The sequence below is a fragment of the Microtus ochrogaster genome, linkage group LG1, assembly GCF_000317375.1.
Source record: "Microtus ochrogaster isolate Prairie Vole_2 linkage group LG1, MicOch1.0, whole genome shotgun sequence".
Classification (NCBI taxonomy): domain Eukaryota; kingdom Metazoa; phylum Chordata; class Mammalia; order Rodentia; family Cricetidae; genus Microtus; species Microtus ochrogaster.
Genome location: NC_022027.1, coordinates 26,058,046 through 26,067,887, shown reverse-complemented (window position 1 = coordinate 26,067,887; position 9,842 = coordinate 26,058,046).

Genomic DNA, 9,842 nt, shown 5'->3' with positions numbered 1-9,842 from the left:
GAACTCACAGAGATCCACCTGCCTCTGCCTCCCGAGTGTTGGGATTAAAGGCGTGCGCCACCACCGCCCGGCTCACTCTCAACATTTTATATTGAGACAGGTTCTTTCATTTTGCCTAGTGTAGGAGGAGCCCACTTGTTTCCCGGCTGCTCAGCCCTGAAATAATCACACAGAAACTATATTATTTAAAACACTGTTTGGCCCATTAGCTCTAGCTTCTTATTGGCTAACACATATATTAATTTAACCCATTTCTAATAATCTGTGTATCACCATGTGGCTGTGGTTTACCAGGTAAAGTTTCTAGTGTCTATCTCCAGTGGGCTACATGGCTTCTCTCTGACTCTGCCTCCTTTCTCCCAGCATTCAGTTTAGTTTTCACTGCCTAGCTCTGTTCTGCCCTATCAGGCCAAGCCAGTTTCTTTATTAACAAATGGTATTCACAGCACACAGAGGGAAATCCCACATCACCTCCCCTTTTCTGTTTAAATAAAAAGGAAGGCTTTATTTTTAAAATAGGAAAATAACATATAACAAGACAGTTATCAAGCAAGAATTCTACTTACAATATTTATATTTATTTTATATTTTATCATTACCAAGGAAAACTATATCTATTCTTCAACTCTATCAAAGACTCCAGTAGGAAACAATATTACTTAAGTAAACAAGAAGTACATCCATATAGTATAAGAGACCACACTCAAGTGGGTGGGTAACTTAAGGGCTACTGGCTATAGGAATTCCTACAGCAGCCTAGAGCTAATTGATTCTGTGAGGTTGGCTGGCCAGAAGGGTTTAAAACCAGAATTCCTAGCATGAAGATTACAGATCATCATTACACCTGTATTTTTATATGAATGATGAGATTCAAAATTTAGTTTTCTCACTTATGTGGCAAGCACTTTATCAACCAAGTCATTTCTCCAGACATGTTGAGTGTTTTCAAACTATCACAAAATAACTTCTTGGAAGCTCTCCTAGTTAATTTAAGAATTAAAGCTCAAAAGATCCTCTAAGACAGGAGATGTTATAATGGATTAATTAGTAAATAATTACTAATATAACACAGTGCACATTCAACTTTACTAGTCAAAGATCCATCAAGATGTGGTAAAGCTAGAAATGAAACTCAAAAAGCTCAGCTCGAAGACCTCTATTTCTGACCAGTGTTTCATGCTGTTCTAGAACATGACACATATTCATATACAAGAAATACAAAGAGGTGCTCATGCACATTTATAAAATTAGCAAATTACTTTACAAACATTGTCAACTACAAGGTCAACATAGTAGAAAACAAATGATCAGAAAATAGAAGTGTTAAAGAATACACTAATTGCAACAAGCATCAAAATTATGAAGCATAACAATTAAATAACATATTAGGACATCCACACAAAAAATAATAAAACATTTTCTATAATAACTAAAGGAAACCTAAATTAAAAGGGGAAGTAATGTGTTTTATTTTACTTTATTTTACTGAGCTATGCATTTTTTTTCTGCTCTTCTCAGTTCCTCTCCCCTCCCCTTCAACCCTCTCCCATGGTTTAATTATGTGGAGATCTTCATGGCACAGAAGACATGAGTTCTTCTCAAACTTCTACATAATTCTTAAAATTATAACTCTTTGACTATTTAACTTGATAAATTTTCTTAAAATTTGAGTTGAAAGCCAGAAATCCCAAATAGTTAAAATATTATTCAAATAGAAGAAAAAAATAAAATGATATCTGAAATAGTTGGGAAAATCTTGAGAAAAGTGAAATATACCTTTATTTCATATCGTACCTAAATATTGACCAATTCAATACCGTTATAAATGTAAAATAGAAAACTAAATATTTTAGGTAATTCTATAAAAAAAATTCCTTATGGCCTTTGAGTTTAAAAGTTTTTACATGAAATGCTAAAATGTAAAACATTAGAAAATTGAGGTACAAAACATACAATCATATAATATAACCTTCATAAAGTATCATGAAATAAGAGAAAGATTGAACAATGTACAGGAGAAATAAAATACACATATCTGAATATATGAAGGGCTATGTTTCTATACTGAAAGTTAATTAATCCAGAAGAAAAACAAGACACTGCACGAGACTCATGACAAGAACTTACGCAGTAGAACGCAAATGCAAAGAATCATTTCAATCTGAGAAGTCATCAGGAACATGCAAGTTAAAAGTCACATAGCTTGACAGACAAAGGAATCTCAAGATGAGCAAATACCAACAGAACTATCAAGGAAAGATAAGGCTGGTGAGTTTTTGTTTTTTTTAACTGGGCTAACCATTCTGGGGATAGTTGGAACAAAGTAGTAGAATTGAATATATGCACACATTAAACAAGAATTTTACTCCTCCATATGTACCTTAAAATGTGTGTACGTATGTGTGGATATGTGTATGTGTGTGTGCATGTGTGTGTGCATGCATATATTATTTATAGATGCTCAAACTTGACAAAGTCCAAATATTTACTAGCACTAAAATGGAAGATAGTTTATGAAATACTCTAACAAGAAAATTAGTTAAGATGAGTTCACTGTAATGACATGACAAGTCTCCCTAACAACATTCACACAAAGAACAGAGATACACTAAATTTTTTATTGAAATAATTCATTTCTATGAGTTCAATTGTATTGGAGCATGTTGGAATCTGTGATTCTATTTAAAACTTACAAAGAAGAGTGACTATATTGCAAGGTTCAGAAGTAAACTCTCTTTTAGGTACTGGAGTGCTTCAGCAGTGTTAAATGCTATTGGACACATGGGAGATTCCTCCTGTTCTGCTGATATAGTACACTTTGGTCTAAAAAATGGTTTCAAGGTTATTCATTTTCACATCCCAACTCATTAAGTTGCAGTTTATGCTACATTCACTCCTAAAGAGAATATCTTGTAAATATGAAAACAAAGGGACGAGAAAGATGGCTCAGCGGTTAAGAGTGTGTACTGCTCTTGCAGAGGACCACAGTTCAGGCCCGAACACCAATTTGGGCAATGCGAATATCTGCAATGCCAGGTCCAGAAAACCTGACAACCAGTTCTAGACTCTGTAGGCACCTGAGCTCACACATGTACATTCCCAAACACAGATGCAAACACACACACATAAATAAAAATAAAATAGATTATGAAAAAGAAAAGACAAATTATTTTGCATTAACATGCATTTGCTTCACATATTTATTTAAAAGTTTTATAATAATGTCACACTGCAATGTATTTTCTCATTCCAAACTGTTGCAGACCACAAAACAAAAAGAATTTTAGGATCTCATCCCCAGACTTATCTGACTTGCAAAATATCTAATTAAAATAAAAGGAAATAGAATTTTATGGTAGAAGAGAGATATATTTACCATGAATGATTGGAGCTTTTTCTTTAATTACAAATTACTCATGGCTTCCAATAAAGTTGTTCTGCAGAAGGCAAGACTATAATCACTTTCAGTACCATGCAGTGCTCCCATTGTGTTATAGGACAGGATGGTAATTAACATGGTCACAACTCTAACTGCCAAGGAGAAGAGCAATGCTGAGTGTATTTCTGACCCAGCTGCTGGCAGCATGGGGCACAAGAATAGAAAATATTGCCAAGAAATCAATCTCTTCCATCAAAACTCAGCCAGGTCTGAGCAGTAGTTTAGCGACTTTTTTTTTAGAATGAATGTAAGTGCCATTAATTGCTTCCTTGAGATTTAGTAGTTTTTACTCCATATTTCACCTCTGGTTTATGTGTGGTCCTTCAATATGATTGCCAAGGAAGTAATATAAGTTGTCTCATGAAATATGAAAGAGGTGAATGATATCTTGGAAATATTCAACTCTCAAAACAGTTTATATGCTTTGATTGCAAGTTTTCTTTTGCTATGAAAAATGTCTAATTTTTAGAAATAAATAATGAAGGCTACCAGAATACCAAGGAGGCAGAGGTGCATCATTGATACTTGAAAAGGAGTAAGATACAACCATTCTACAGCAGAATTGCAAGACTAGCTAAGAAAGGAACAGGATTAAATTATGTACACGTGTGGCTTTCTGTGGGGTGTTCCTAGCCAAAGCCATAATTTCAGTGTTTAGGGGTGATACCGTGTATATAAGGAATTTGATTAAAATAAATTACTGGGAGTAGCTTCTGATATTACTAGGAGACATGATCTTACAAAAAAACTCCCTGATCCTTTGCTTCTTCAAATCTTTCTACCACCCACTTCAACAGTGTTCCCTGAGTCTTAGTGTGGGAATGTTTTGTAGAAACATCCATTGTGACTGACCTATACAACTCTGCATTTAGGCTGATTATAATTTTTGGTAGTAGTCTCCATATATTGCAAAGAGAAGTTTCCTTGACAAAGGGTGAAAACTACATATCAAATGTTTATAGGTTGCGGTTATAGATTTTCTGGTCTAACAAATGAGTTGTTATAGACTGTCCTCCACTCACCATGGATTCACTAAATGGGATGCTTAGCTAGGTTTCTGGTATGAGACCTGGCTTCCCATTTCATCAACAACAATTGACAGAGAAGGCCAGCAGAATTATAACAAAGGCTACAGCATCTACAGCAATCTTTATAAGGGAAAATTTATGATTTAGGATATAAGCATACTTCCTCTTTTTTGTTACATCTTTATTCATGGAAATATTTTTCTCATTATTTTGATGTTTAAGAAGAGAGCTTTGACTGATAACACTTGGCCAGGTCGTCTTGTCTACTTGACTGTTTTGTGCTCCTTCATTTGTGGCTATTCACTGCCGGGTATTATATGCAAAACCCGGTCCTCACTATTCATTCACTCCTGAACTATACCTATGCTTGTTCCAAATAACACTCTAGGTAAGTAATAGTGTGGTTGCTGTCCTAAAATCAATCTGACACATGTGTAAAGCAAATTCTAGAATTTCTTTCTTTCTTCTTCCAGTGATATGCCAGTAGAATGAGCTGAATAAGGAAGTGGTTGCCATAGGAACTGTGACTACCCATTACAACAAATTTCATTTTTCCTCCAAACGTATTTGTGCTCAACTTTAAATTCAACACTTCTGTTTTATTATGAATTATTGTTTTCATTATTTATGAATTAATAGGATTTAAAAGGTTTAAATCATGATATTTAGTTTTGTCCATATTATTCCTTGGGTCTGTGGAATCCTTGTTTGAAAATGTAGGCTTCCTGTTAGGTTGCTACCCTTGGCCTCCTATCTAATAGTTCTTATTTTGTCCCTAATTAACCATTCTTATTCTGTCTCTATCTAACCATTACTATTAGTCTTTCAGTTGCATACTTTTTTGGCATTGTTGTCAGATACCCATATTTTTACTTTTAAGATTCCATGTTCAAACAAAAATCCCAGTTTATAGGTAAACCCCTTGATTTTCCATTCCATTGTCCACAACGATAAGATTCTTCAGCTTCTAGGGGTGAAACATAGTCACCAACCCTGCACGTGTTGAGAGTCCTCTTATCTCTATTAGCAGAAGGATCATAGTTAATAATGCCCCCGCCCCTTGCTGTGTTCTCTCCTAGTTATACAACCAGACATTCTGGGAGATACGGATACTTTACATCACTGACCTTTCTTAAGGACGACATCTGAAGAGCCTCAAGCCCATACAGAATGTAACATGGCAGCATATCCACTAACCTGAGCATTCTTCTGTATCTTCCCTCACGATCAGTCATCGAAAGTCTGACTTTCCTCCTTGACTGAGCATGTTTCATCAGTTTTCCTGTACTTGCCAGAGAAACCATAATAGCGGTTTCCACAGTGCTTGGGACCTTCCATAGTTAAGTTTTATATCGTGAGAGAAAAATTCCAAATCAATACATACTTCTTCATCTAATGTTTTGGAAGAACACCATGGTCCCTCACATTCAGAACCCAGTTCTCCACCTCCGCAGTGTCTGCCAGTCTCTGCTGCGTGTGTTCTGTGATTAATTTAGTATACACTTCCTTTCTTCCCTTATCCCACATCTTCTACGCATAGGCTAGTAGGTATCACTTTGTACAAGCCTGAAAGGAATTGCTAGGAGGACTCTTAGGATAGACTTTGGGGGTGAGTGATATGAATTGTCCTGCACTTAATCTTACAAAACAATCCAATCAAGGTCCTAATAGAAAGAGGCAGGTCCCATCTATACAGTCTTACTATATTCAAAGGAGTCTGGAGGAAAATAATTAGAAAAATTCATCCAGATGTTTTCTACTACATTTGTCAGCGTCCTGGTCTCCTTAATTAAATTAGCATCCTAATCTGAACATAAAGGAGCTGCTTTCAGTGGGCTTTTTAGTCGTCTTTGAAAGGCAGCCCTTGATCCAACACATCTTCCCAGACCACATAAAAGCCTCTGTGTATAACCAGAGAGTCATTCGGGTTGAATATCTTTTGCCTGATATATTTTCTCCTTTCTTTAGTGTAAATCAATATAATTTAGATTTAGCCATACAAACTCATTATTGCTATAGCTGTTATTCATGTTTCTCAGATTTCTGATGTATTGCACCACTGGGTAGTTTTAAGAATTGACCTCATCTTGGTTGTTAGATTCTCAGAATATAACTAATCTCTATGGTGAAAGGTTAAGTTTCTTGGAAATTGACTCTATTTCTGAGGTATAACTGTAACTTAGAAACACAAAATGTTTTATTAGGGACCAACAGCTGTGAAGGGAATGAATAGAAAAAAAATGACTCAAAAATCATAAAGTAAAATAGATCGTGCAAGTCTACAAAGCCTTAACCGATACAACATAGAGCTCTGGGGGAAACTTCCTGTTATACTTTCTTTCACAAACCTTATACATATGCTTTTTCCACAGCTAAAATAGGACTACCAAAATAATACACTACCTCAGTGACATTTATCCCCTGTGGCCAAGTCTAGCCATAAAGCAAATGAATATTGACCTTTTAGATTATTGAATTCTTCACATCTGGGCAACAATTTCTTCCTTGAAAGGATTTAGGCTACCAAGTCCCCTGACTATAACAATAGATTAAAATCCAGATGTAACTGAAAATGGGTCCTGAATGGGGATTCAGAAACAGAAGGTTGTATTTTCCAGAAGGAAATAAACAGGTAAAAGGCCAGAGAAAGACTAAACAATAGAAAAGTCAGAAGGCCCATCACTACAACTGTCCCAATTAAATCAAACAACATTTAACCTTCATCCAATAAAAGCAATGTGTTCCATATAGGTACTAACTTCACAGTGATGCTGCGTACCTTATTGTCGCTTGTGACTCTCACTTATGTAAAGACTCTTGAATCAAATTGTTTTGCCAGCTATACTTAGAAGCATGAAATTTATTCCAAATATTATGGTACACAATTAAATTTCTTATCAGTGAGGGGTATGATCTGATTTATTCTTTTAGAATCTATTTTTATCTTCTTTGTATAGAACACACTGTGATCTAAAGAAAGGAATGACAGGAAATCTAAGATACTATCACATAAATTCTGTGTAACAGCAAAGGAACTCTATTGCACCCCAAGTCAAAATGAACACTTATAAAAAAAATATCAAGTGCAGTGGCATAAAAAGTTAGAAACTAGCCAGAGGCTTGCAGCATTTTAAGTAGAAATCCTTGAAGAAAAAGAGCTGAATCTTTATAAAGATATCTAACTGTGAAATTAACATTTTCCAAGTTTTTACCCCTCTATCATAGATTTATACTTTCCTTTAAAACTGAATTTTAATAATTATAATAAATAAAAAACACCCATCTAGGAGCTATAAGAAAAAGAACTAGAACTTCCTAAATACAAACTTAAAAATAAAACTGCTTGAACCTCTTAGCATCTTTATAAAAAAGCTCCATCTAAAAATTTATCTCTTATTTGGCTTTCTGGGAAGTTGGAATAACTTTTATTTATTCCTTGGTAGTTTCATATATGTAAATAATATGTCTTGATAATGTCTGTCATCAACTCCTCTTTCCCACATGTCCTGGATTCCTCCCAATCCACTATATCATGTCCTTTCTTTTTACTTATTACCCGCTGAGTTCAATTATTGTTACCTACTGAATAATTAACTGATCCTGTTGTCTTTTTTTATATAAACCAACATCACTCTTTGGTATAAGCACTATCTCCAGGGCATTTTAAAAAACAAATAGTAGTAACTATATCACAACTGTTAGGCAACAATATCTGTTGAAACAAATAAACAAAAGACTATTAAAGTGCAATTTTAGTGTTTTAAAAATGCAAGGAAAATGAAAATAAAGTATTCTTGGGAAGCCATATGCTTAGTTGTCTAGAAGACTGTGATCTGCACACATGCATAGAACAACAGAAAAAAAAACCCTAAAAGACCATAGTTTGTCGTCTCTGGATGGTCACAATTTTAGAAAAATGTGAAGATTAAGGTAGAGTTATAAAAGACCAAGACATTGAATAAAAATATCCAAGCATGTGAGCAGGTGCATGATACTGTTGCAAATTTTGGAGAGCATATTATCTCATATAATGTTGGGTTATGTAATTATATATAAGGAAATTTTATATAATCATTCATGAATCACTATATTAAGTAAATCTGATTGGATTTAATCCCCTTTCCACAACAAAGAAGCTATACATACTACTGCAAAATTATTAGAAAGGTCACACATGGGTAGCAGGTGTCATAGGCCCAATAAAGGAAGTTAATTCTATTGCTCATCTAAATTGACATAGTGTTGAACCACCTTATACATGCATGTGTTTGTACCTACACACAACTAATACATTCAGTCTTAGAGAAACCTGTAAACTGCAATGAAGGCAGAGACTTACAGTTTCATAAGATACTATTATTAAGTGAGCGTTGAGAGTTCAACCCTAAGCAAGATATTTAAACCATTCCTCCAAGGCTCAGATAAAAAGGAATAGAAAGATTGTAAGTGCAAAAGGGACTATGAAATGTCATCATTTGAGTGACACTGTCATTATAACCAAAAACTCATAACTATGGGTGACTGCATTGGGTTGATAGAAGACAGGCCTACCAACAGGATGGAGGAAGAGCTCAGGAGACTATCACTGCTGAACTACTCCCTACTGACAGATTCAGGGAAGGTGGATTATTTATTTCAGTCTTGTATACACTGTGATTCGACCAGGCTCTAATAACAAGTCCAAAGTTAGACGAATGATCCTGGTTAAAAAATGGGTCAAATAGCATAACCAAAAATCACGAGTCGGGAAAGGGAGAAGTAGGGAGCAAATGGGGTTGGTAGAATGAGAGTAAACAGAATACTATATATAATTTATCAAAAACTAAGAATAACTCAATTTCTTTCCATTTATAGTACTTTATTTTTATTTCTTAAAGAGTTTAGTTCAAAGAACACTAATACCACTTTACTTACTTTTTTTAACTTTAAGTAAAAACAACAACAACAACAACAAAACCCTCTGCAAATAATCGCATATTAAGCAAAGTTGCAAGTGCAGTTCATGTGTGCCCGAGTCTCAACTGCATGTGTGCATGTGTTGGCCTGTTGATGTACCTGCTGAGGACACTGATGTTAGTAGGTATCTTTCCTTATTTTTGAAATTAAAATATAATTACATCATTTTCCCTTTCTCATTCCTTCCTCCACCCCTGCCTATGTTTTAAAATATGCAATTTTTAAAATAAAATTTTGTAAATTTATTCAGAGAGCAAGTTAACTTTATACAATTAGTTATAATACTCAAGGCAATAATTTCTAAAATACAGGAAGGAAACATAACTAAATAATGAATTGAAAATTCAGTGATCTAATGTGTATATATTCCACACTTTCTTCATCCATTCTTCCATTGAAGGACATCTAGGTTGTTTCCA